The sequence below is a fragment of the Scophthalmus maximus genome, chromosome 11, assembly GCF_022379125.1.
Source record: "Scophthalmus maximus strain ysfricsl-2021 chromosome 11, ASM2237912v1, whole genome shotgun sequence".
Taxonomy (NCBI): domain Eukaryota; kingdom Metazoa; phylum Chordata; class Actinopteri; order Pleuronectiformes; family Scophthalmidae; genus Scophthalmus; species Scophthalmus maximus.
In genome coordinates, this window is record NC_061525.1 from 20895025 (window position 1) to 20921623 (window position 26599).

Below are 26599 nucleotides of genomic sequence, written 5' to 3' on the forward strand. Positions count from 1 at the left end.
CTGTAATTTTCCGTTGAGTGTCCGTAGAGCGACGATCGATAACACTATTACTGCCCGCGCCCCCTGCGAGCGCCTAGTTTGAATCCGTTGCCAAGGGAAACTACACAAACTATCAATATAGACAACGGCAAAGACCCGACAAGACAGGAACAGAAGCCGCTGCCTTGGAAGAAAAAAAAAGAATAGAAAGAAAGAAGCCTTTTCCCCCGAGGTTAGATGCATGTGCACTGTACCACAGGCTCCTGCGTGAAGGGACGCATTAGCGGACGGCACAACATGGCACATTAGAGGACGGCACGTCGCCAAGCAATATTATGTGGATCGATAACCCCTATATGTGTGAAAGCAGACCTCGGTAAGATGCGAGGAGTAAGGTGGGGTGAACACGCTGAATCGTCAGCTTCTAAACGTCGGGGATTGTTTTATAAGTGGTGCCAACGCGACGGAGAGAAAAGCAATTGGATTTTTTTAATTGGCCCAATTATCTCCTTGCTTCCTAGATATTGTGGCAGGTTCAGCGGAAGAGGAATTCTTCATTGGCAAACGGGACATTCTTGGCAAAAGATCTAATCCATTTTTTTACCAATCGATAGCGCACAAGAAAAAAAGGTGAAACTATTTACGACAGGGACGAAAAGTTTTACCTTGAATGTCGGCAACACGATCACAAAATCCTGAATGACAAATACAAACATGCTTGACTTTGAGAAATATCTTCCAACACAAATAACATTCGAGGAAGCCATAGTTTCGCCTAATTCATTCTAGCTGTAGTGTGTTCATGTAATACAACCTGTCACTGGGAGTTCATGGGTCAAATCAGTGTATCCAGTGTATTTTTTTCAAATGTTAGCCCTTGTCCGGCAATTAAGATCTAAATGACGATCATCATAAAACCAAATTATTATTTTTTTAAGGTATATCTGTGTTTGTGAAAAATATTCCAGATCATAATTTATTAAAATTTTGACAGGGTTGATGAGAAAAAGAATCCCCGTGTCTCTCTCCCTACAATCTGAAGCTGTAAACGCGTCAAGCTTCTGTGATGAAGAACTGCGGCAGCGGCAGCCCGGCACTTTATCTCAAGCTGATCCTGTTAGTCTGAGTCCAGTGGCTCTCTGATGCTCTACGGTCCAATCAGCTAATTTCCTGCAGAGAGAGAGAGTAAATGTTATGTGCTTCCCGCGGCCGAATGTGCGCCGATGATCTGTAACGTTGAGCGAGACTGGCAAAAAAAAAAAATTAAAAATGATGCTGCTTATGATGGCAAATTCCTTGGATTCTAATCAGTCCAATCAGAGGCCAGCTCCCGTTAAAGACCACATTGATGATTTGAGCAGACGGTCACGCTGGCAACTGAATATCAAAATGAATGGCGGTGCACAATTCTCGGCCTGTAAGTACATTGAGAGGCGTGTTTTTCAACGCAGCCATGGATTTACAAGTCTAACCTGAGTCGGCTGTATGTGTATGTGTACGTGACGTGCATATGTGTGTGTGTGTGTGTGTGTGTGTGTGTGTGTGTGTATGCAGCCAATTAGCGGCGTTGAAGTCCAGCATTGCAACGACGCCATAAGAAGTGTCACAAATCAATTCTTCCGCCCTTCTTCTTCTCCCGGAAAACAACGTTTTTTTCTCCGTTGCCGCCGTCTCCGTCGGAGGTCGCGCACCCTTCACCATCCCTCTTTCCCTCCCGCCGGCAGTGATTAGACCTGTTGCATCTTGAGCAGCGAATCACGTCCTCCGCACGCTGAGAAGCACAAATGTATGTTTCCATAGACACACAGGACGAACACCATGTGGAAGAATAAAGTAAATATCTAATACAAGGGACAGTGACGTAGTTCATGTTGAAAAACAATGAGGACAGATACAATAGATATATCTATTATTTATTCACTTTTTGTTCACGAACAGAGACAGCTAATTTAATAAGTTGCCCTTGTGCCACGAATAGAAGGACGACGCGACGCATATACAGTGCAACCAGATACCGAGACGAAAATATTCATCATTAAGTGCCAGCGCGGGGAACTAAAGCTTATCATTTTAATCCGATGTTAACCTCACAAGCGCATCTCGGCTGCGGTCGCGTCTGATCTTGCGCGCGCGGTTTTTACTTTAAAGTTAATTACGGATGTGTGAGACCGGGCCTCGGCTGCTGTTGACAATTATCATTACCGCTGGATGGGGCGAGATGAAGATAACATCACAGTTACTGTTTCGGATTTTTTGGGAGTTTCAAATACTTCCTCGGTCGCGGTTGTTCAAAAAAAAGATATATACTATAGAGTTAAGAGGGGTTCAGGACCGAAGGGGCAGGTATTTTACCGTAAGCTTATCATTAATATTATTATTTTTTCTTTCAAATTTCCATTTTTCCCCCCCTTTTCTGCAGGATTTCTTTGAAGCAGTGAGCTCTTGTATCTGCCCCCCCCCCCCCAAGATCAACAATAGTCACATCACACGGTGCCGCAGTCAAAGAAGAAACTATGTAAGACAACGGCTGGAATGAAAGGCAGTGCACATTTACAACGGCGCTTAATTAGGATTCCTCTCGGGAAGGCACGCCGCACGCCGCCGCCGCCCACCGCGAGGCTCCGATGCCGAGGGAGAGAGCAAGAGCGAGAGACTGCCAGCACAAGCCGGCTATGTATGTGTCTCGTATGTCAAAGGTCACGACACGATGCATGTTTCATTAACACCGCGTCATCTGCTTGTGCGAGTGATTGTACCGTAGGCCAGGCAATTCATCCTCCTCATCCAAACTACCTTCCCTCCACTTGGCTGGTGGAAGAGAGGAGAGAAAAAAGAAACGGGAAAAGTGGGAGAGATCAATGTCTACAAGGCCCCTCCCCTCTGCCTCTTGATGTCTGAGAGCGATATGCAGAAGAGGTGGGCGGGAGAAGTTTCAGTATGCTAACCTTACATGTGGGACTCCAGGCTGTGCATGGCAGTGTGGGTGTGTGTACGTGTGTGTATATCAAATCAGTTCTACCTGTGAGGTTGAATCCACAGTGGTAAATTCCCCGGTGGCCCCGCGAAGCTGGAAGTTTACCCTCATTATTGTTTATTTTTAAACCTCAATTATTAAAACCACATTTGCCCACAGTCGTGGAGCTACACCACACTTTGAAAAGAAAAACAAACAAAAACAACAACAAAAAAAATAAAAATAAAAAAATATATATATATATATAAAAACCTCCATCTGCAACAAGGGAAAAAAATAAATAAAATAAAACATGCTCCTGCAAGTGAAATGCCGATATGTGATCTGTTCTCATTTGCTTGTGTGGGTCCCGCACCTAGAAAAGTCGGTAGCATCCGTCTAACGAGCTCATTAGCAAATCTTTCAGCACCTGAATGTTCACATTTTCCACTTCGCTGGTGAGACAGTGTGTGAATGTGTAGATGGTTATGAAATGAGCGACAATAACAATCATAAGGGGGTGGAAAGAAATCCTTAGGAAATTCATTTCCTCTCTAAATCCAGGCGGTGTGTGTGTGTGTGTGTGTGTCAGCTGTGGTCCTCTCTTCCACGTGTCTTACATACGGTATGTGTTTGCCTCCTTTGTCACTAACCATCTCATTAAATCAAAAATGAAAAGGAGCATAATTGACCAGAGTCCTTCTCGCTCCTCTAATGTCAAAGATTGTGAGGTCAGTGCTGTGAATCCTCCGGTGATTGTGATAAAAGAAATAGGAGGCACTGAATGATCTGTTGCATAAAGAGATTTTAATCTATTGAATGAGCTGCATTGCCTCATAAACTCTCCGATAACTGGCCTGCAATTTGGATTTGACCTCAAATAATCAACTCTATCCCCTCCGCATTTTCATTTGCATGTTTTGTTGCCTGTAAAAGATCCATATTGCTGTATATACTGTGTTCTTCTCAAAAAGGAAAAAGGTTCTCATACAGAGTTAAAAAATGCAAAAAATCATGTGTTTACAAAGTGAAGAAATAAAACAGGACTGGGCGCCAAGTCTCCCGGGTGGAAGTTTGACCCAATCATCCACCCGACCTCCTCCGTGTGTGTACTTTTACACTAGATGCACCTCACCTGACTTCCTAAAGCCTCTCTGGCAGAAAGCCTTCGACACACAGGTCGGCGCAGTGCACCAATGAGCAAGCTCCATTCTCAGACGCCGTGTTGTAGCAGAGCATCTACATTGACCACAGTGCAACCTGACCTCCGACAGTTGGGTCAAGAGTTCCAGGTGAGGGCATCAGAAAGTGTAACATTTGACTGAAGTTGCCTCGCTTGAAGCACGATGTGGTGGAGGGAGTGTGAAAGGTCCTTAGCGAGGCAGTCGGCCGTTCTTTTTTCCAGCATGCAGAGTTGCGTTTAAGTGTTTTGGGTTGCATACTCACTGGATCTTTTTTCTGTACCAGGGTGGAATGTTGAGAGTGAGGCCTGCTTTTTTGACGAGTGACCCCGCACACTGCTGTTAAAATGTCCGGGCTGACATCACAACCTTTCAGCCTCCTCCAGTGAAAACGTCCACCGACGGGGCTCTTTGCAGACCCTCTGTGCGCAGATGATGCTCGATGGCCCCTGGTACTTGAAGATCTCCACCTGCTTCACCACACCTGCCCCGGCTGAGCGGCGCACTCCTTCAGCTCCTTGAGCCTGTCTGATGCGGGAGCTTTCATTGGACGCAAGTTGAAGAGGATGGAAATGACCCTCCGGCCGCTCCACACTGATTGCTGTAGTGTAGAGGAGCTGGCGTCGGTCGCGGTCCAGTCCTCCGCGGGGTCAGTCTTGTCGATAAGGGTCCGGGGATCTGTTTTTTCAGACTAGTTTCTGAGCTCTGCCCATCGTGGCGACGACACACTGCCACGGCGTCCATGCATTACCCCTGGTGAACCTCTCCTCGGTCGAATTTTTTTATCAGAGCTTGGCTAGCTTCATTATGTTATTAGGCTGGACTCTGACCTGTTAAGTTGGGATGACATTGCCAGCGCAGAATGACATGTGTGAGCAAGCTGAGTCATTGAGTGTGTCAAGGTCACCCTCACTTCTCTGGAAGAACATCTCCCAGTCACGGAGCTAAAAACACCCTCTCAGCATCTCCGCAGAGTCATTACTGCAAAAATGGAAAGTTTCTGAACGGATCTCATGTGTTCTTGGCAACAGCGACACAGAAATAAATTACAGTCTGTGAATCCGAGGGGGGGGGGCTCCGAGACATATTTTCGTCTAGCGTTCTGTACAGTCAGAGAAAGAGATTTGACAAACGGCTCCAACTACGGAAACAGCATTGTCACATCACAACCATTGAAATCCCAGAGCAGAAAGACATGCTGACAGCATTGTTGTAGCTGCCTTATCAGGGCCGGGGGGAAATAGGCATGAGTCACATTCAATAGAATAGATAGTCACAACAGAAGAGCACAATCCTAATTTTACAACGCCGTCAGCAGTCCGCCTCACATACTGTAAATGTGGGTGCCCATACATCATTTATGGCCATGCAACGATGTTCCTGTTCTTCCTTCCTTCTAAAATCCTGTGCTCAGACAAGCGCATTACAGTGAAATGAAACATGCTTGTGTTCCGGCATTGCCGAGTCAAATTTGATCAGTGGGATCTTACTTTCTTGTCTCCTCAACCGGTTACCAATCCCTCCTCTTGATTCCCTTTTACCTACAAATGCATTTCCTTCGCATGCGTTTAGGGGTCAAATCCCAGAGAGGCAACGATAATATTTTGCGTGTCTCAGCTCCCAAAAGTCATTCCAGGTATAGGTGAGCGTTCCTGGGTGTTGGATCTGCTGACGAAAATCCAGTACGCCCTGGCCAGTTGTAGAACGCATAGCAAAGTCCACAGAGGTGATGTCCGATGTTTTATATCTTAGCACATAATTGAGAGCCTGCATGTCTAACTAAAGGCCCGACAGTCCCCCATGATAGAAAGTGATTCCTGGACCCACAGCTAAATTTTTCAGGTTCTTGGCCCATGTCCCGTCCTTCAACCAGGTTTCTTGGTAATCCATTCAGTACAAACCAACCAACCAACCGACCATCCAACCAACAGACCAAGGAATGAACAGGGTTGAGAACATAACCTCCTTGGCGGAGGTAAACAACAAAGCAAAAGAAAAGATGAAACCATAAGGACAGGAAGGACAGGAATGCAAAGAGAGCTGTAGGCTGACTCCACCATGAATGAAACGCAAAGAGGACGTAGTCAACAAGTTGGCTTGGCTGGAGAATGAAGCTTACCACGGTGTGAAGCCCACTTAGCCTGACAATCACCACTGTGGCAAGGTCTGACAGCGCACCATTCCTATCATGAATTCTCTCGTTACTTCTACATCGGCATGCATACAGGCGCATTCCATCCCTCCGAAGCGCAACGTTTCCCTATGCAGTTCAATTTATCATGAGAGAATGCTGACAACCACTCTGTCACGTCGCCGCACTGTCAAAACAATTACATCTCACGGAAAACAAGATTCGGAGTGCGAGGAGGCGATCCACTCAAGCAGCCACAGACCATTAGCCATTTATTAGGGAAAAATTGCACCAAAATGGAGGGAATGCACGTTTAATTGTACTATACCCAAACAGATATGGTGAAAATGCATTGTAATTCTATTCAGATCGTCTCTTCGGGGCTTTGTATTTGGCAGGAGAGGCCCTGTAGCTGAAGTCTGCATGTAAAGTCAGAGCAGATTTGCGAATGTACTGTACACTTATTTCGCATGTGGACGTGTGTGTACGGCACCAGAGGAAAAGGGATGTAAAATGTGAATATCTAGGACAGCGGTAATGAGTTTTCAGTCGCTGCAGCAGCGGCCCCACTGTGATCTATTTCCACGCTGCCACTGGAGCTTGCGAGTCTCCTACCGTACAATATACTGTATGTATGTGTGTGTGTGTGTGTAAGTGTTTTCAAGTCAGTCTATGACTGGCTGAATGTGGGAGTGCTGACAACATGGCCGGGATCCACATTAATGGAGCTTGTAAGGAAGTTGAATATTTTAATCTTCTAGAGGGCGTGGCATTTCCAGAGAGTTTGTGTCAATTGCATATTTTGCATTACAGTGGCACTGTTCTCAATCACCATTCAATGTTTAATGTCTGAAATTGAATGATTCAATATTTTTTTGCTTCATACATGAAGTTTACTTCTTCAAACGTTTAAGACAGAGCAGTCTGCCCTATTATTTGCAACTGATCAGTTTGGGGGTCATGTGTCCAGACATCACCAACCTATCTGCATGGGTTGCTTAAGTTGGGACATAGACGTTAGTAATTGCATAGCTACTGTCATTGTGGATTTTACGTTATTTGCGTGTGTTGCAATGCAAGAAACTCAAAACACACAAAGCTGTTTTGAGCCTCCAGATGGATTCATCCATTCATTAATTTCATTTCATTCATTCATGTGGAGAAATCGGAGCGGCATTTTAAACCACCTCCAAATGTGGTTTGAATTTCAGTCACACCATTTTTTTGCCCTCCAGACTTTCTAAAATCCACCTGGATACAGTGTGGATATGCCAAATAACTGACTCGGGCCGGCAGTCTGAACCAACCTACAGTACGTCTGGACTGTACCTGCTGGTGGCCTGTGGGGGAATATATATTTTGTTCTTATTCTTTCAAACTCAATTTTGACAACATAACTTTGTTTTCTCACTCACACATACACACTTACGGTAGCATTGAACAATCCCTGGTGACAATATAATGATTTTTTTGTAGGTATTGTTGTTTGTTTTTTCCTGGGGGTAAAAAAATGTACTGAGGGTAATGCTTTATACAATGTGTTATCAAGGAGGTCAAGGAGGAAAGACCACGAGGATAAAATATGTCATTAAATAAATACAAAATTAAAAGAGAAGAGAGGGGAGGATTGAGTTAACTAAGGGTGTTGCTGATTGGCTCGTACAACAACACACCCACAAGCAAACAAACCAATATGCACCTAATCAATCTTATCTGCCCTGCACATGTGCTCGCGCGCACACGCACACACGCACACACACACACACGCACGCACACACACACACACACACACACACACACTGCGGACCCTCTTACAATGTTACAGTGCTTATGGGCATGCATTTGATTAGCAGTAACCTAGTTCAATAATGTCCCCCACCACCATGTAGGTCACTATAATCTGGGAGCCGTATGGTGTGTGTGTGTGTGTGTGTGTGTGTGTGTCTGATGAGTATAATAGATGTGATGTTAAGCGGCCGGATGGCAAAAGCAGCACGTTTGCCAGGCAACGAGCTGGGGCTGGGCTTGTAGAGGTCAAATGCCATTGCCACTGAAACTATCTTTATATGTATATACATAGACTTAGATCCATATGAGCATTGTAGGCTGAATTTAATTACATAAGCGATTTATTTGGGGGCCGTCGATTGACGAGAATGAGCCCGCTCTTCAGAAGAGGTGTGCTGAAGGCATAGCAACATCCTGTATTCTGATTCGACAACATCTCGCGCGGCAGTCACTAACAACTCTCACTGAGTAAACTAGTGTGGGCCAAGTCAGGTTTTTTTTCTTTTTTTTGCCAGATGGCCGGTACACAGTGTTTACGGATCAAAGGACACCATTAGTTTATTTGAAGTCGCCGTCCAGCTGGACGTGGATTTCTGTTGGCAACAAGATGTTAAAAGAATCGAGAGGAATTCGATGTGGGGGGGGGGGGGGGGGGGGGGGGGGGGGGGGGGGGGGGGGGGGGGGGGGGGGGGGGGGGGGGGGGGGGGGGGGGGGGGGGGGGGGGGGGGGGGGGGGGGGGGGGGGGGGGGGGGGGGGGCTAAGTTATGAACGAGCCCTGGCAGTCCTTGGATGGCCCCGTTCAAACACGACCTACGACAGCGCGTTGAGCTCAGTGCATGACCGTTTTCCCTTTCTTCATTTTCTCAACACACTGTCTGTCTGGTTGTCGGGAAGACAGTCCACTGTTTCAATCTGCTCCTGCTGAATTTGGAGCCGGCCTCAGTTCAATGGAGCGGCAGCACTCAATTAAGGCGTGCGATCAAGGGAATTGATTTGAATAGAAGAAAAATAAACTCTGATGAATTGTCGAACTTCTCACTTCCCTGTGACTTCGCCGAGCAGCACAGCGAAAGACGGAAGGACAATTTGCACCTGCAGACTACGGCGTACGCACAGAGGTGAGCTGGTATAATGAGATTGTCCAAAAAAAATGATCTCCCAGGGAAGGATAAAGATGAAGAACTGCTCTCCTATTGCAATCAATTAGACCAAAGAGGATTGCTGTCCCAAAATAGCTTTATATTCTGATGTGCAGATCCCATTTCAATAAAATACAAATGCAATCAAAGGGAGTTGTGTTAAACAATGTTCGGGCCGACCGTACTGTACTGGGGGTTGGGAACGTTCCTTTAGTCTTAAATGCAGAGAAATCCCTGCACACGACATAAACAAAGCCAACGGCAGACTCATGGGCGGCTGAATCCCAACTTCACATAAAAACCTGGACGACCGCGTGATACAAAACATAAATTCACATGAACACTATGCGTTGCTTTTGCCAGTGACGCGAGTTGCAACCATCTAGTGATGTGTGTATAGAGGGGAAACTAGGTTAACCCCTTTCGCCGTGCGCATGATGAGCCTGCGTGCGGCGGCCATCTTACCCTGGGCGTATCTTCTGGTGATAACGCCTCCATTACCTTGAATTTAATTCGGCAACTTTGGAGTCGATGACAAAAGCACGACTTACTCACATTTGTTCCGCGTGTCGATGCACAAATGCGTAAACGTCACAATTCTTCTCCGACGGAGAATCTCGCGATTCTTGTTCGCTCTTCCTTGTCGTACGCCACCTGTCGTACTCCACCTGCCCACCAGATGTCGTCGGGCCTTCTTCCTGCCCCCACATCAACCTGCTCACCTCTTCAACAGTCACTGGACCTTCACGTATTCCTCATCTGCTTCCCAGTATGTGAACCGCTTCTTCTCCGGTAAGTTGTCGGATGGTTTTACTGATGTGTTTTCTGGTGTGCCGTTCATACTGCGGACTCCCGCTCCTGCTACCTGTGCGTTGCCACCTCCTTCCTGCCTACCCTGTCTGCCTGTCCACCTGTCTGTCTGTAAGCTTGGTTCCTTCCCCTTGCACCCGCCTGCCTGTGTGTCCGCACTTGGCCCCTCCCCGACATGTGCCCCCGCCGCCAGTCTCGCCACCTACATGCTGCAATTTGGAGGGATTTCCGGTTTACACTCGCATGCGTGTGCAAATGCGCTGACACGCGCGCCCACGCCTTCTTTAAAAGACCTGCTCGCACGTGCACTGCGGCATGCGGGGCATTCCGTTCGACGTAGTCAGAAATGCACATCCACTAATTCACCGCGAACATGCAGAAAAAACAATGCACGCAATTACATACATGAGATCGTCAACGTGCTCAACAAAAAAGATCTCTCCATCGAATCAAAGATGGCCACAGTCGAAAAACCGTGCGCGCTCGAGAGAAACATCCCTGCACAAAAACGTCACATATGATGTGCAGCGTGGATAGAGATTAATCAGATTAGGGCGACTGTCATAGGGGGCCAGTGCATCTGTTACTAAGCTTGGCCTGCAGGCACGCACTGATCCCACGGTAGAAAATACATAAGTCGGCTTTGTGCGCGACCTGCCAGCTTTTGCAATCAAAGAGAAGAGGAGCAATCTTCCGCATGAACGTGTCCCCTTATTGAGTTCTGCTTTTTTTTAAAGGACCAAAATACGAGATGATGCAAGGAATCGCTTGCATAATAGCTTAGGTTTTTTTTTTGGACGTAAAATGGATTTGGGCTTCTCGCTGGCAGCGAGCTAATCAGGAAAGGCTGTATGATTTTATTATTGTACAACTGAGTGTGGCAGAGCTAGTGCCGAGCTATAATAACCCCTGATGAAAATACGACAGCGAGCAGAAGGATACAAAGAGACGAATCAGGATGGACGTCACGCGCATTCGGTTTCGTATAAATCAAAGGTTTGCACCGAGTCTACGCCGTGAGGTGTACAGCTTTTTCTGAAGGTAAAAACTAGTATTCTACCAGGTGGCCACTTAGTGTACATGCCATGAATATCCTGTCAATAAGCATGTCAGAGAAAGATTGCCGACATCAGACATCCAGCTGGGTTTGCTGCACAGCGTATATATATATATATATGTGTGTGTGCGGGCTCCCATGCTGCTCGGCAAGTGGGGCATCGGAGGCTGCAACGCCTCCACGTGTCAGAAGTGGCCCAGCCTTAACCATTTAATTGTTATTATGGCCTTCTCTGGCAAATCCTGGCTTTCCTGGGCGGGCGAGCCGAGGCTCAGAAGAGGGGGTAAGACGAAAGACCCCGGCGGGTGCCGCGCGCACACATGCGGAAAAACAACAATCGGGGGAGTCATTCGTTGGCTTTTTTCCTCCTCCCAGCACCGCACCTGGAGAACGGTTGGATACGGCAAGTTTGACAAAACCAGTCAATTAAGGAGAAGCGCTGGCACTTCGTGTGGAGGAGGCAGAGAGGAGGAAATTGGAGAGAAGCCGAGAGAGAGAGAGAGAGAGAGAGAGAAGAGGAGGAGGTGTAACGCAGGGGAAATGAAAGGAAGAGACCAGTACAGCAAAAATCCTTTCAAGAAATACCACATACTGTATATCAGGGGGGGAAAAAAGTACCTTTTTAAATGTGTCATCGATTTTGCTCCGTCATGAACGCCGCCGTTAACTTGGAGATGCCACATGAGTTGCCATGGCGATACTCTCCACTATCTGTGAGTGATATAGAGGAGCGTTCAAGACAGACGGACGGCAGCTACACCGCGCGTTGGAAAACGCACGGCCTGGAGCACGCCGACAGCTCCCAGCCCACTCCCAGTGATCAATCACCACCCCCCCCCCCCCCCCCCCCGCCCTTCCAGCCGCCTCGCTCTTGCCTCTCATCAGTCTCTCTTTGCCAAATCGCACGAGGCTGATTTCCTTTTCAAGTGCCAGCTTTGTGTGGCGTGGACAAAACTGGCGGCGTGTCCCTTTGTTTTCCGTAATGAGGTGTGTGTGTGTGTGTGTGTGGGGGGGGGGGGGGGGGGGGGGGGGGGGGGGGGGGGGGGGGGGGGGGGGGGGGGGGGGGGGGGGGGGGGGGGGGGGGGGGGGGGGGGGGGGGGGGGGGGGGGGGGGGGGGGGGGGGGGGGGGGGGGGTGTTAGGTGTATACATCATGTCTTCAAAAAGGCATTGTATTGGGGAGGAGCGACGGGGTCTCGGTTCCTCCGTCAGCAACCGGAAAAAAAAAAAGAGGCAACCTGCCGCGAGGATGTTGTTCGGAGTGACACGCGGGCTTTGAGCTCAGAACGTTCCATCCCCCCGTAAACACACTTGCACATCTCAACGTGGAAGCAGAGATGTGCAGACGCGGGCGGACTCACACGCGCGCAACGTCGGAAACCACACTGGTACCATCAAAGGCGCCGGGCGTGCTCTGGGAAACACGTCCCTCAGGTTCTGCCTCTTTGGTCTCGGCAACGCGTCTTGTATTCTTCTCATCCTGTGATCTCTCTCTCTCTCCCTCTCTCTCTCTCTCTCTCTCTCCCTTTTCTCCTCACGGCACACGCACACAAACATTTATCACTCCCTCACCGTGCGAGATCTCCAGTCTATGAGCTGGGACGCAGCTGTATACAGTGCATCACAAGCGCCATGTCAAACTGCTTTCACACTCGCGGGATCAATACGCCAGGCATCGCGCCGAAGACCGAAGAGTTTGCTCAAAAGTTTTTTTTATTCCTTTATTTTCTTTCCAAAAGTATAGATGAGAACATCCAAGTTCTGGGCTTGAATGAACTCGCTGCTGTTATTATTTCGGTCTCTCTGTGGATAGAGAATCGTGGCGGCACAGTGTGAAGGATTCCTCTATGATGCGGCGACAAAGAGAAAACAGAGTTGAGACGTTGGGGACGAGTTCCCGGACCCTTTGTTCTCCAATCAAGTGACGTCTAATTCATTTGGTTTCTTTTGGACGAACTCGCACAATCGAACTAAACAAATTTCACACATTTTCTGGACTGAGTGACAGAAGATAGGATCATTTCGAACAGACTGTATTGTTCAATGCCAGACAGAAGCTGTCGGGGACAAGGACACATACTTTTTTCTCTCAGGCCTGGTTTACACAATCGTGCTGACTTGTGGCTCTTCAGCAGCAGCCCTGGACGTGGAACTCTAACGCTGACGGCAGCCCACGTACAGTAATTACACTCCATGTTACTCCAGCGGCCGCCATCGATCCCAGCAAACAGGTTAGAGCAGGCAGAGAGCAAATGGGTTCATGTAAATCTAAATATATATACACAGTATATATATATATATATATATATATATATATTTAAAAAATGTATTGATTCACTGTGTGACCTGTGCTCCACTTTTGCAAGCAATAAATCCAGTTTGGAGTTAAAAAACAACACTTAAGTGACGAATGGCGCCCAAAAAGTCTGGAGCATGTGAATTCAACACAGTCGATCACAAGCGACATTAACGACGGCATCATACTGCTAATGACAAAAAAAGCAAAAAAAAAAAAAAAAAAGCTCATTGCCATAATTAAAATGCGATTATTCTCTGGAATGACAAAAGTCCCCCCCCCCCCCCCCCCCCCATCGTCTACCCGACTGCCGCTGTGATCATCATCATCATCATCATCACCACCATTGCCTGCGTCCTTATGTGTCCTTTGCTTTGCCAAACAGATTCAACCTGGCAGGAAAGCAGCAGAGAACAGGGGGGGGGGGGGGGGGTCCGGCGACTTCTGGAGTTTGCGTCGTCCAACTATTCATCAGACGACGTCTGTCTTTGTGATACCCCTGTGTGACAAAACTCTGTAAAAGTCCCCGGGGGGGGGGGCGACTAGGAGCCCCGGACCCAGAGCGAATGGCGCCCACCCGGGGGGGAGGGGGGTCCGGCGACTAGGAGCCCCGGACCCAGAGCGAATGGAGCCCACCCGGGGGGGAAAGTCACGCAGGAGGAGAGAGCATCACACATGCAGCTGGTGTAAGCGCATCCCGAGCTTGCAGAGAAGAGGCAGGTTTGTTGCCAAGGCACACTTCAGTGAGGAGAGTTTGAGCTGGCAAGACACGAGGAAAGCTTAATGACATGAAAAGTAATCCGAGGCCATGGAGAGAAAAAGCGAAAATTGCCGAAAACTCGCGAAGCAAACGCCGGAAACGAGAACCAGTCAAAAGTGTCTTTACAACACCGGGCGTAAGTAGAGAGAAGAGGACAGAGCGGGAGAATTATGGACAAAGGTACGAGTGGGATACGAATCAAGAGGGGAGGCACGGCGGGACGGAGACGGCTCGAGAAAATGCTGACTCAAAAAGCTGCGAGTGTGGAACAAACACGACTCGCACATATCACATCACTATCGAAACCTCAGTGGCTAAATTAACTGCGCCGGCGCCTCGAGGGAGATGCGCATACATCCTGCACATTCCCATACATAGTCTCTGACTCGGCAGCCTTGAGCTCTATTCTTCTCTTTATCTTATTTGCCCGGCGGGGGGTGGGGGTGGGGGGGGGGGGGAGTCCGATTTATCATCCGCAGTGGGCAGAAAGCAAAATGCTGTAAATGGAGTGTAGTCGCGCCACCCTTGTCCCTTGTGCCTCGCAGCGACGCCTGCACAGGGGCTGAGCCAGGAGTCGAAGAAGCAACTCCTATGGCGCGCCCAGCTGTGTCACCTTCAGGTGAATGTCGTGTCAGCGGAATGCTTGAGCGCTGCGACATATCCTTTCCGCGAATTGATGGCGAGACGAGCGAACCTGTCGACCCCCCCGGGTTTTTGGGAGCTGCCCGTTCTGAAGACTCGCGCTTGGCAGTTTGCCCGGCGCCATCTTGTTTTTGTGTTTCTGAAGTAACCATGAGCCTGACGGAGAGCTCGTCCAGTGCCGCATCGGACGGTACCAGCTGTCCATCACACTGTACCCCCCCCCCCCCCCCCCCAATGCAATAAGGTCTTTGATATCGTCTATCTACTAAAATGAACATTGTTCTGTATTGGAGAAGACTTTTAATTGGACCATGAGACCATAAACTCCTCAGATAAATTTTTACTGACGTTGTAAATCAGGCGAGAAGTTTAGTCATATTTTATTTCACAAGGACTTCCATAAGAGGCGGACTTCTTTTTGCAACGAGTGGTGATCATTGGAGAGAATGCAAGTTTCCAAGCGCTCCCGTCCATTTTTATATACAGTCTTCTGTTGTCACTTTGGTGACGGTGACTCTAATTCTCACTCACACACACACACACACACACACTACACTATCACACAGTGGCACAAAGAGCTGTTCTTTGGTTTCTACAAAAGCAGAACATTTTTCTTCTTCTTCTTTTTTTTTGGGGGGGGGGGGGGGCGCGCTGTGAAAGAGGCTTAGCTCCCTCCAGCCGCCATCACTTTGTGTTCGGGCACGCGGGCGCCGTCCGCCGGAGTGGCGCGCGGTCCCACTGTGCATCGGCGGACGGCGACAACACAATGTGGCAGAAAAAAGATGATGTCGCGGTCGGCGGCGCGGCCAATGGAGTGCGCCCGCCGACCCCCTTTTCTAGTGGATCCTGCCACGGCCGATTGGACAACCATAAAGGTTTTGGCTTTTTCTCTTTTTTCTTCTGTTACCCTGGCAGAGTAGGCCTCTCACATAACTTTGTCACACAGACACAAATGTGAGGAGATGGATGCACACGCGGACATACCGTGGGGGCGGGCGAAACCCTACATCACTACACAACAATGTGGGTTGTACACTTTCCTCCTCACTACCCCGCCCCCCCCCCCCAAAAAAAAGCATGCAAGACAGATTTCACAACTCACAACACCACCGTCTCCTGCACATGATCACGTTTTGACAGCCCCTGTGGCAGGTTGTATAACAAATGGAAAACGGCCTCAAGAACCCCCCCCCCCCCCCGCTCCCAACAAAAAAAAACCTGACATTACTTTTGAGCAAGGCCTCAGAAGACTGAACTAAACAGGCTGAGTGCTTTCCTGCCTTTGTTTCCCCTCTGTGTGAGGACACAAAGGAAGGCTGTTACCGCCGTCTCTCCTAGGGACTGCGTATTTGTACTTGGCCACCTGTTCCCAGTCTTCGGGTACAATGTTTACTTCAGGCGGACCGCGTCGCCTTCACACACCCCCCCCCCCCCCCCCCCCCCTCCCCCTTGGCGTTGTGAGACAAAAGCAATTAGATGCGAACGTCGGCAAAACTCCCCGCGTCTTAGCAGGGGCGATAGCAGTTGAGCAAATTGGAAACTTGAAACGTTAATGAGCTCTTCCAGGCACGCGGGGGCTTCACTTGCGCATAAAACAGAGGGGAAGGGTCACGAGCAGGGGCCGGGGGGGACGGAGATGTTCCTCAGGCAAAGTGATAGCGAGCGGACGTGTTGTGGATCCCACGACACAGCTGTAGAGTCATTTTGAGGACGAAACACAGGAGAACAAAACTCGATCTTGAAAAAAGAGTGGATGCCAATAAATTTGGAGTGGATTGCTGTGTTTTAATTGATTTAACTGGATGAAAGGACCTTGGACAGACGTCTTTTCGCACATATGAACCACATCTAGATCTGGTTGAAAAGTGGAAGGTGAAAGGCCGTCGTTCCCTGGTCATTGAAAAGACGTCCCCATAAAGTCCCCACCCCGATAGAGACATAGCCCGATGTCCGCAGACTTCTTTTCGACTCAGTTTGGACGAAACCAGACGGACTAAACGGAGCCCCAATTTTCTTTTAAGACAAATTCTTACTGCTAAATTGAGCATTGGTGTACGGCGGGGAGTTTGTCAAACTGTGAGGCGAATATACTGCGAAAATGTGAAATGAAATTTTAAAAAAAGGGCCGGGTCCATGCAAAGTGTTCTGAAAAGCAACAGGAAGGGAATTATTGCAGTCTGGCTTCTCGCAGCGGTGCCTGTGACACAGCTTATGAAGCCAATTTAGCTACTTCGGGACCTTTAGGACCAATTTCCGCGCGCGTGTGTGTGTTTAAACTTTATATGTTTAAAATGTGTCCCTGGAGACCCCCGCTGCAGTGGAAATTCCCACTGACGTGGTTTAGACTACTTTGTGCATGTCTATCTCTGTGTCTGTCCGTCTGTCTGTCCGTGTACATTTACAGATGTGAGGTGGAGCTCTAGATGACGGCTTGCGTTCCGAGATGACCCACGAGTGCTAAAAACTCATGGGTTGGAAACGCTGACGCGCGCCGACAAGCATGGCGGCTGACGTGAGCCCATCACGCAACGGTCCCCGGTGACGTGCGAGCGGAAGTCCACGAATCGCCTATAAAAAAAACATTGAGCACGACGCTCCTCGTGAGATGCCAGATGAAATCGTCCGTTAGCAGTTCGTTTTCTCTGGTACCAGAATGATCCTGTGATGCAGACGGGACCTGCTAATTGCTTATTCGGCATACCACTACTGCAGCTCAGTACAGTTTGCCAAGACGTGAGCAACGTAACACGTCTCAAATTATGGGACCTGTGCTTTTCAAAACTCGGAGCGTGATTAAATAGATTGGGGAAGTGGGGGTCGGAGTGTGCATGTGTGTGTGTGTGTGTGTGTGTGCAGCTGCCTCGGGTCTGTCACAGGGGGTATAGACCCCTGGTCCAGACTCGCCCATCCCGACTGTCAGAGCATCCCACCATGGTGTCAAATAGCCTCATTAGTGTGTTTCCCGCTCATGTTGGCTGAACCAAAAACCCAAAAACAACTCATTTGTACGGATGCAACTAATCGGGGAGCAGCGTTTCCCCAATTTCGCTCTGCAGAAACTTTACTATAGAGCAAACAAACCACCAAAGTAGAAGCACCGACCATCACTTAACGCTTAAGGTCATATTTGCTGTCCCCCTCTCTCCATGATGTCCTGCCACATGCTGACACCCCCCCCCCCCCCCCCCCCCCCCCCCCCCCCCCCCCCCCCCCCAGCTCTCCGTAAGCCCGGTGGTGGCAGATGACAAAAAAAAAAGGCTTTGTCGATGGTCGATGGTAAATATATACAATTCAAAAAAGGTCAAGGGAGGTTTATGATTGCAGGGCCAACAGTAATCAATATCTGAACGACTCGCTGGGGGACCTGACTTAATTGGAGGTAATCTCGGTTGCATGCGGAGATAAGAGCCAGATTGCAGTAATTGAAAACAATTTTGTTCCGCTGGGTCGAGGATTAAATTGAATTGAATGGGAATAATTAATGGCGAATGAAAAACAGAAAGAACACATTCTCGTCCCTCTTTTTTTCTGCTCGCCAACGCCGCGACGTGAAAAGTTCAATCTCACGACACCGTGCTGTACGAATCGAAAAAAAAGGATTTCAGTTAAACTTTACAACTGACACATTTATGCCGAACCAAGTCGCCGGGGGAGCGCGGCGCGAGTACTGCGGGGCCACGGTGTCATCTCCATTTCCTCAAATGCCAAATGCTCAAGAGAGAAACTCTAATTAATCTCCCGCACCTTTGGCACTGTGGCCTTTTCATCTCCTTGCCTTTTGAAATGAAAAGCAATACTCAGAGTGGAAAACACGCCGACGCTACGAGAGCAGTTCCCTTATAGGTGTTTGTGCAACATTTCACTGGTTTGTAAAAAGGTGACAGATCGTGATGAACGCTGTCACAACTGGAGAGAGAACAGACGCCTCCGCGTCATCGGCGGCCAACTTGGTTGTTAATGAAAATCACTGTATCCTCAAAGAAAAAAAATACCTTATTTTGGATACATGCTTGTGATTGGTCTGTAAATCATGAGTGAATAAACAGGAAGTCTTCATGGGCCATAGTCTAGAAATCCTCAGCAGCTGAAAAACTCCCTTAAAAAGTCCTGTGAATCATGCATGCTGACTTTAATAATGATCTAACTGCATAGAGCTGCTAAAAACAATTGATTTAAAATGAATCGCCAAGTTTTTTGATAATGGGTCAATCGGTTCAAGTAGCTTTTATGAAAAATAATGTCAAAAATCTCTGATTTCAGCTTCTTACGCGTGAATATTTTCTGGTTTCTTTGCTCCTCTGTGACAGTAAACTGATTATCTTTGGTGTGTGGACAAAACAAAACATCATATCGGGGATTTGGGACACACGATCGACATGTCTCACCATTTCATGGACCAAACAACTAATCGATTAATCGAGAAAATAATCGACAGACTAGTCGATTATGAAAGTAATCGTTAAATGCAGCCCTAAATGCTGCAATATACTTTCATTAAGACCTGCCAAAGAAATCGACACAAATGGAATTATGGTGCTTTCCATTTGAACTGGTGAGAAAGAATTTCAGACGGACGGAAGACTCAGAAACCCCAACATCAAAAATCCAAAATGGCTGCTTAACGTATATCAACAGGGGTGAAACCTGTATTAATACACTAGTGAAAATGAATATAACAGCGGTTTGGTCTTATTTGCCCCAACAGAGGTCAACCTGGCTGGAGAAAACCCTTCCTCCCCGATCCCGTGAAATGTAAAAGAGCCCGTTTACGACTTGTCGTATTGGAAGGCGGTCAACTCAGGTGACGTTGCTCCCATCTCTGGCCTCAAAGGTAACTTAAACGCAGGATCAATTAACAATGAACAACTCATTTTGCCCTATAGTATCATTGCAATATCAATTTGTCTTTTTAGAATCTCTAACGAATCTTACTGTGAACACTAGACGAGTGCTCGCAGAGCGCAAGCCACTGCCAAGGTGTCGGTGCCGTATCCAGATCTGTTTGTGTTCATAAAGGTTTTTTAATTATACAGACGAAGACATTCAAATGCGTTTTACACGTCTTATTGGCAATTTACTTTGAAACCGCAGTGTTCATCATTGGAAAGGTAATACAAACATATTATTCATAAAACCACCCAGAGCTTTGTTTTGATTAATTTCAACTGCACCCTCCCCGCACTGTGTTAAAAAGAAAAATGTTGAATACAACTCAGCATCATATCGAATTAGACAAATTCTGGTGATGAGTAATGTGGTTGTTTTAAGGTTTTGAGTCATCAACTTACATAAGTCAAATGACTTTTCATTATCAATAAGGCCGGATACATTTGGCATTTAGAAAGATGACGTGACATTACAGTGATTAACGGAGTGGAGTTAAGGATTTCATTGTCACAAACAGCTACGCGCCTTGTTTCTCATGATTACGACGCAATCGGCTCACTCATTACTCACTCATTACTTCTGTTAATTACCAAACTACACACTGAAATTTTAATGGGCGCAATGTAGCACTCTTTTAGCCCCCCCCCCCCCCCCCCCGACAAGCATGTTTCCAGGCTTGGCTCCATTATCGAACAATAAAAGATCTCATCACAGCTTATCATCATGTGTTAAAAGTAATCATTTGATGACAAAGCAAATCACGTTTTCCCGAGGAGCGGTGAGAGAGGACACGTTTGTCTCATCGTGGCAGTTTTCGATTATTTTCTCGATTAATCGATAAGTTGTTTAGTCCATAAAATGTCATAAAATGCTGAAAAATGTCGATCGTGTTTCCCAAAACTCCAACTTGACGCATTGTTTTGTCCACACACCACAGACATTCAGTTTACTGTCATAGAAGAGCAAAGAAACCAGAAAATATTTACATTTAAGAAGCTGAAAATCAGAGAATTTCAACTATTTAAAACGATGAATCCATAAAAACTACCTGAACTGATTATTGGATTAATTTAGTAATGAATCGATTAACTGTTGCAGCTCTAAAATGAACTCTCAACACCATAAGATAGTTTTTACAACTAAAATGATATGGTATTCATAAAAAAACAAAAACATAACAGCATGATGAATAAGCAAATATCGATGAATACTATTTGCTCAGATCCCTGCCACATGGCTTCTAGCATGGAGGATGAGTGCGTCACGTTTTCTGTGACACACGACACTTTACACTCACAAATAATAATTTGGCGAGACATCGACCCCTGAAGTACAGTTATTGAGGCTGTAACGGCCGTGGTACTGTACCTTGGTTCCACCGCAGGTTTACCGGGCTCATCCCGTAACGCATGCTGAATGAGCGTATAATTCAAATACACATTATACTTTACTGGTGACAGCAACACAGCTGTGCGACCGCATCTGTCGCCACAGCGTGACGCCATCTTGTTCAGAATGTGTCAGTGGGTCAACGAGCTTCTTCTTCTTCTTCTTCTTCTTCTCTTTTTTTTTGTTGCTGATCTCGGGAGAGACGGGAGGTAAACAATAATGAGCGCGCTCATCCAGGACTACACTTACTGCACGGGCCCCTAATCCGCCCTGACGTCATGTGGGTTTAAGACGGCATGCAGGGTTACGCGTGTCATGACGGCTCTAACCCACGTGGCTCAGCTTTAATTTGAATTCATCCCGACGGGACTGAGAGATTTGAATTCATTTAACCCCCCGCGCCCGCCAGTTTCAGCTGAACGGAGCTTAACCCCGGGGCTCATTCACTGGTCCGCTGTTCCTGGTTATTAGTTTGTCTCCTTTGGTGTCAGGGGTGACGCAGGGGTGAGCTGAATAATATAGAATGACAATTTGAACTCCTGCTTTGTTCCCTTGAGCAGCTAAATTGCTGAACGCTGGCGGTTCAACGGCATTGAAGATGGAACGAAATGCGATTTTTAAAGCAGCTGTACTTATAATAATGATGGAGCACACAACTAGTGATACAGACATCTGAAAGACGGAGGCCCGACTGCAACGAGATCATATACATTCGGGGGCATGGCTTATTTGAAACACGCCCTTTGTGTCTGTTCCACTTAGCTCCTTAGCTTCTGAGAGCAACAGGAATACAGCTCCGTTCTATTTCTACCAAAGCCTAGGTAAGGAGGGGAGACGGAGGGCGAGTTGCTTTCAGGACGAAGCAGCAGACATCAGACCACAGGCTGAGAGCGTATATCTGGTGTGAGGGCTGTGAAGAAGCACTGGGCTGTGAGCTTCAGACGGCAGAGCGTCAGAACTCAGAACATGTGAAAAGAACCCCCCCCCCCCCCCCCCCCCCCCCCCCACACACACACACACACACACACACACACACACACACACACACGGTCTGTGCGTCTGGCCATTATTCAGATCCTGCGGGCCAGGATCATGAAAGCCTCCGGAGCTCGCTCGCCGTGACTCCGAGCCGTTCCGAAAGACTTGCCGCCCCCCCCCCCCCCCCCCCCGCACCTCTGCTCCGTCCCGAGCCAAAATTGGGACGAGGCCATAATGACCCGACTGGCAGGCACTCAGCTCTCCCACTGTAGCATCACGGGTGAAAATGAAATTGATTTGAAAATCCTGCGTCGGCCCCTGGCTGGAACAGAAGGGATTATTGCGCTGATTGTACTAATACTGTGTCCCTGCCTCCCCCTCGCCTCCCCCCCCCCCCCCCCCCCCCCCCCCTCACCCCCCTAATTCCACCCATCAGAATCATCCGTCTTCACTCCATTTGTGTCTCTTTCTTCTCGTCGAGTGCTCTCATTCTTCCCGTTTAACAAAAACGCGCCTTCATCGTTCTTGTAAGGAAACTCCCCCTTTTACCCCCCCCCCCCCCCCTTTCATGTACACTGCGAATCAGGTTAAGTCGGTGCATCTGGACAATTCAATGCCGGCAGAGAGAAAGAAAAGAGGAGGAGGAACGAGAGCGATTAAGAGATAGAGGTACTGAGAGTTGCCCAGGGAGGCTCCAGGCAGTTAAAAAAAAAAGAAAAAGGCAGCACTCCGAACTGATGGGCTGTAGAGAGGCAATATAGAGACCCCCCCTTGGGGACTGGACATCCCAAATAATGTTGCACTGTTGCCCTCTGCCCGGAAATCCAGAAATTGATCCGTTTTCCTTCTCCGTTTTGCTCCGTCCACTCGGAAATGCGGCCCGCACTGCACCGTCCACAGCCGCCTGTGAAAATGAACACGTTCAACCGCGCCTCCATCATAATTCCACGTGGCAGCAGGAAATCGTTGGCCACAGGTCAGATCCGTGCGCTGATTGTGCGATCATTTCTTTTGAAACAACTCCTTGTGCAGCGTGTTTTCTCGTGGGTACAACAGAAGGGTGTTATTACGATTCCCGGCATCGGTGCCAGGGCCAGATCCTCACAGACCGTTGTGCTGAATGGAAGGCCGGCCAAAAATTCCACCATCCACGAAAGATGGTGGAATTTGTCTCCGTGTTGGAGAAGCGCAGTTCTCTGAAGTGTGGCTAAATGCACACTCACAGGCATCAGTCACCGGAGTTCAATAGTTAAGGTTTTAATAATGCAAAGGGAAAATAACCGTATTCCAACTATTCCCTGGCGTCGCAAAAACGGCACGGAGACTTAAATTAGACCGAACATCGCGTCTCATGTAGCGTCTCCGCCTCCGGCGGCATTTCAATACATAATATCTGTGTGACTCCACTCGAAGGCAGGATTCCCCGGGGTGAGTTTTGACAAAGATGCCCTCTGTGGGGGCAGAACGCCCGTGCGGAATCGTCTTCTGTGAAAGTAACACGCCGGAAACTCGAGCCGGAGGAGAGCAATCACAGAGGCGGTGTCATTAGTACGTTTCAGCAAGCCATTTTCAATTATCAGGCCTTTTCATGACATCGCGACCCCTGACCTTTGGGGGAACAGCGCAGCATGGGGAAAAAAACGCAATTCAAATAAAGTATTGTGACACAGGAATAGCTCGAAGAAATGTGGGGGAAACTTTGCTCTTTCGCTTCTCCTCCGATTCACACCGTGGCCCGCTCCCGACGAGAAGAGTTCGATTTCACTTGTTGGCGTCATCCTTGTGGAAAAACAGGCCAATTCACCATGGAGGGGGGGTGGGGGGGGCAGCTCTGAGTAATGTGGTGTTTTTTCAGTGACCCAAATCTTATAGGTCTCAGACACGGCTGCTGGGATACAGGCCTAGATTTTAATATGCCGGAATTTAATGTTCATGCTTTCCAGGGGCAAGTGTCACTTCAAGCAGATACAAATGTTCAAAAAAAAAAGAAGATGTATTTTCTTCTAAAGCCAGAGGACCGCTTGGGGGACAAATGTAAGGGCCCAGATAGTTAGCAGCCTTTGAACGCAACACGCAGCCACCAGATCATTAAAACAGGAGGAAGCTTAAGGACGCGCAGTTACTTCTGAGTAAAGCGTTTGTTACACAATCACCGGCTGAGGATCCGCAGGAGCTGTTCACACCTGCACGGTCACCGCGGTTTAATCCCCGGAGGGCCGCCTGCCCGTCAGACGAGCTCTCATTCACTTTCACGCGACCGGTGTGTGAAAATGTTTACAGGAGTCCAAACGGAGGGATCTCGTTCAGAGGAGCCGCCGGACGACTTTGCTCGTAGAGAAAGAGACCAAAAGACGCTGCAGGTATCTGGGCTCACGGGAGCGCGACCCCTTTTCATACGTCCGACTTTCTCTCCGGCGCGACGGAAGACGAGTCGGTTAGTGGAAATCAATTTAGATTCACTGCCGTTCCCCCATAGGCACCCGGGGTTGGTGGAGGAATGTCAATATTAGTTTTATGTTGACTTTTTTTGATGGAATGAAAGAAAAATAAATATATATAGTATGCCTTTATATGCCATCTTATTAATTCAGGCTGATGGAAATGTACAATGCTTATACTTTATTCTTATTTTAGGCACCTTGCTCTTTGAACTGTGGTTTCAGACGAATAGCTCATGGCATCAGTGAATTCTGAAAAAGCTTAAATTTTGCACATCGGACGTCGCAAACGTGCTGCAAATCCGAAACGTTGGGAGCTTCAAGAGAAAGACTTTTGTTTGCGCGTGTGTTCAGCCAGACACAGTTCTGGGGCCCCATGGTTAAAAAATAAAAATAAAATACATTTCCTTACTCATTTCAGCAGCCGGGCCCCCCCGCTGCTCTGTGTCCTGTCACTGCAGTTGTTTTGGCCACATGCTGTTTTTTACTCCGACTCCTGCATCCCTCCCCTTGTGCCGCGGATGTCACGACTGCAGCCACAGGCTCCACAAAACAAAAGGAAAAGGAGCACGGGCACCTTATTACGCCCCTCCGGGTCACCAGTAGCCCCTCGGCATTCACACAACCCAGCTTATGGAATCAGATACGTGGCGCAGCTCGACAAATTACTAGCCGCCGGCCTCCCACCCTCGCTCAACGTTCCCGCCCTCGTGTTTTCGTGGGGGTTTTTCCCCTCGGTCTTCGTCCAGTATCCAATTTGGTCGGGTGGAAAACTGGGTGTGAAAAATGGTCGCTGTTTTTCCAGCGGAGCCACGGGGGCTGGAAACTGCAGTTTATCGCTATCGCCTGACTGCCGGCGAATAACAGCGATCGCTGTTCTCGCAAACGTCAGATTAACTATGAACGCTCGCTGAGCGATCGCCGCAGATAATTACTCGCCGATCGCTCATCGGGGATAATGGTGAAAATAGTGGACACGGGTTGAGTGTGTTTGGTTTTTTCTCGGAAAAGGCGAAATCCAATTTGCCTCTTGCTGGGCGCAAAAGCCTGTCGTCACCTTTGAGCAGACGGACCGGGGCGTCTAAACGGGCCGGATATAGCCGAGGATGCGAGCCAATTGGATTTGGAAAAGTGAAACAAATAGCCGTGACCCCTTGGCGAGTTGAACGGTAACTGAGTCAATCGACTAATTTGATCAGCGAGGCACCTGAATGGATGGCACCTGTTTGCCAGAAGGAATCCATTAACGGAATTTATTCCTTTTGTGTGTGTGTGTGTGTTTGTGTGTGTGTGTGTGTGTGTGTGTGTGTGTAGGTATGCGTATGCACGTGTGTGCACCTAAATGAGCAGGCTCGGGGGCACTTGCGAGCAGCCGTGTTTGTGCGCCTGCGGGCTTTTTCGACAGGCAAGTGTTAAAGGTCTTACCCACAACTGCATTCTTTATTCTCACACTCATTACTCGGGCCCTGGTGGTGGTGGCACTGTAAATACAGCAGGCAAGTGTGTGTGTGGGGGGGGGGGGACTGACAAAGAGGGAGGGAGGGAGAGAAAAATCAATGTGATTGAGTGTTCTGTGTGCAGCCTATTATACCAGTGGACTTCCCTGCAGCACTACATCCCACTTTTGAGAGGGGTGAATGTGGGGGAGGGGAGGGCGGTTCGGGGTGGTAAAGCCACTTGTTTGTGGGGGGGGGGGGGGGGCGAATAACAAAAAAACAATCCAGTCTAAATCCCCTTTGCATTGACACAACGTGCCCCAAAACTCAGGGCTCAGGTCGCGTGGTCACTGACATCTGCCGCGCAGTATCACTATGGCGCAGTTGACAGCTTACATTGTCTGAGAAGTGATTAGGTGGGATGCGCACACACACACACACACACACACGCCAAACAAAAAAAACACTGCACATTTGGAGACTGGAGCTTTAAATCCATAAGTCTGCAAACGAAAAACACATGGTCATCTTTCTTTCTTCTTCGATTGCTCTTCACCAACATACTTGTCCCCTTGCAAGCTGCAATTATTCCATGCCCAAAACGAGGGTGCACGGCTCTCAGTCTCCTCCTCCTCATCCTCTGCATCGTCCACTTATCGGAGTCTAGACCTCCTGTCTCCGGCATCAACGCGCACACAGACAAGTCTCTGCCCTGGACACCGTGACGCACTTCGCCT

At 48.3% G+C, this 26599-nt stretch overlaps 1 protein-coding gene across 4 annotated transcripts in view; it reads right to left on the reverse strand.

Moving 5' to 3' along the window:
- Positions 1 to 26599, reverse strand: part of LOC118299476 (limbic system associated membrane protein) — a 493821-nt gene that overhangs the window by 143334 nt on the left and 323888 nt on the right. The window lies entirely within an intron of this gene.